The sequence below is a fragment of the Cervus elaphus genome, chromosome 15 (genome assembly GCF_910594005.1).
Source record: "Cervus elaphus chromosome 15, mCerEla1.1, whole genome shotgun sequence".
NCBI classification, from domain to species: Eukaryota; Metazoa; Chordata; class Mammalia; order Artiodactyla; family Cervidae; genus Cervus; species Cervus elaphus.
In genome coordinates, this window is record NC_057829.1 from 90,119,355 (window position 1) to 90,121,715 (window position 2,361).

At 44.5% G+C, this 2,361-nt stretch overlaps 1 long non-coding RNA gene across 1 annotated transcript; it reads right to left on the reverse strand.

The window, feature by feature from the left end:
• Window positions 1–319: 319 nt before the first annotated feature.
• Window positions 320–2,361, reverse strand: LOC122709407. Its single transcript, XR_006345506.1, has 3 exons — window positions 2,234–2,361; window positions 1,829–1,963; window positions 320–1,560 (listed from the first exon to the last, which is right to left on the reverse strand). It is a non-coding gene; the product is annotated as an uncharacterized LOC122709407 (long non-coding RNA).

Here is a 2,361-nt window from a genome sequence, read left to right on the forward strand (position 1 = left end):
GCTGAGACAGCCACGACTGGGATGATGGCTCTGTGACACAAGTCTCTGATCTTCCAGGATGAGTTTTCATAGTGGAGACGGTGCACAAGAGAGTGAGCCCAGGCACGCAAGGCCTCTGGGCATTGCCACTGCTCCAGTCTTTCATGCGCTGGCAAGAATTGGAACGTATCCTGGGGGACCAATGGGTGGGAAAAGAGGTTCCCCTCCTTGATGGGAAGAACTGTCAAGTCACACTGCAGAGGGCCCACATCCAGAAAGGAAGGAGAGATGGAGGTTATTATTTTTTTTTAATAGAGTTGCTTTATTGAGATATAATTCATATACCATACAATTCATGCATTTTTAAGGGTACAATTCAACAGTTTTTGCTACATTTAGAAAGTTGTGTAATCACCACCACAATCGAATTTAGAATATTTTTTTAACTTCAAAAAGAGATCCCACATCCATCTGAAATCACTCCCCATTTTCCTCTGAATTCCCCCAACACCGTCCTAGGCAATACTAATCTGCTTTCTGTCTCTGCGCGTATGAGGACTGCAGCTGTTCTTGCAATCTACCCACACAATTGCTCCTTCTAAAGGACTAACATGAAATATGCTCTTCCATGACCTACAGAGCACTGGTCTAAGTAGGTAATAGATGTAATTTCTGCTTCTGTTACACCCTGGGAGGTTAGGCTAATGGGTGCTGAGACCGGAGCCTGAGTTCCATTGTAGATGTCCTCGAGTTGATGCTAAATGGCCATCTTGGACCAGAACCTTGGTGGGTGAGTCTCCCATGCTTGGGAGGTTTCCTAGGCAGAGGCAGTTGGCCTCAACCAGGGATGTTCTGGCTTGAAATTTCATATAAAAGCTGTGCAATAACTTCTAGGTTAAGAAAAGTTCATGTTTTCCTCCCATTCCTTTTTTCCCTCTGCTCTTCTCCATCTGCAAATGGAACTAGAAGTGTTGAAATGTTGGAAATTAAAAAAAAGGACAGAAAAAGAATACTCTCATGGTATTTCCGATCCAAGCAGAAGCAGAAAGTGCCAAGGGATCTCATGGGAGGACCTCTTCTCAATGATTTTCAGTTGAATTTTTACAGGCCCATGAGGTTAGGATAGTTAAACAAACTTTGGATAAATGCCGCTGGCTTTTTACTCATTTATGAACTAACCCTTCAATTCTTTTGAGGTTCAACCATCAGCACTTCCTACAAAGCCTGAACACAAAATGTTTCAATATGATCGGATTCCACAGTGTTCAGAAAAGGTAATAAAATGGAAAATAAAGGCCCAGAATCTCATTTAATACAATTATTCAAAGATATCTTCATAAATTTTGTGTACACAGAAAATCATTTGGGTCAAGTTCAGTAAATCAGCAAATTAGCTAGGCTGGTCCCTGACAATTCGGCAGCATTTCAGAATTCCAAACTTTCTGCCCAGTTGGCTCAGTCTGCTTGTGGATTTTGAGTGTCTCACCATACAGAAACAGCCAGGACAAAACTGTAAATTTGATCCTCCAAAAGGAAACAGTTGAAGATTTGCACCGCCGTGTCATGGATCCAACAAAGCCCCTAGAACGCAACGCGTCCTGATGAATAACGCGGAGATCATCTTCCCAAATGTCCCCCCCAACCCCTGCCCCCGCAGGACAGCAGGAGCCTGACAGATTCAGAGACATTACATCAGGGAGAAGGAGGGAGGGGGGAGGCGGGGAAGGGGCTGGCTGAGTGTTTAGCCCAGGACTTTGCGTTGGTAAATGCCCCCTTTTCCCAGAACTATTCAGGAGACGGAGGAGAGAAGCAAAGAGGGGGAAGGAAAGTGGCAACGAAGGCTCAATACCTTTAAGTGCTTTGTTTGTCTAAAAAGAAAGGCGCCAGGAAGACAGTAAAGTGAGCTGAAGGGAGCCACGCGCCTCCCCTGCCAAACCAGCCTTTTCTCTGTAAAGCTTTTGTTTCTTCAAAGGTGCCATAAAGCCTGAAAAGGAAGAGAAAGCAGGACTAGAATGTCATTCTTTTCAGATCTTTCTTCTGCCATTGACTTTGATTTCAGACTCCGCAGCCAGCCTACCTTGGCTCTGCTTCCCTTCCCCACCCCATTTTGGGGCCATGAATTAAGTTTATCAGCCAGTGACGGGCTTGTCGTTAGCAATCCAGGTAATAGTGTACACGGGATCCATTTGTATGGACTCCTTTACACCTTGAAAAGCAACATCTTGTCTTGGACTTCCCCATTTCAAAGACTTACCTGAGACTGTTTCACAGGCTCTTGGAACTGCAAGAGTCCTTGAGGACCCACAGAGTATAATTGTCAAGCCATGTGCCAGAAAGAAAAAAAAAAAATTACGTGCAATGCAATAAGCTCTCGATTTGTCC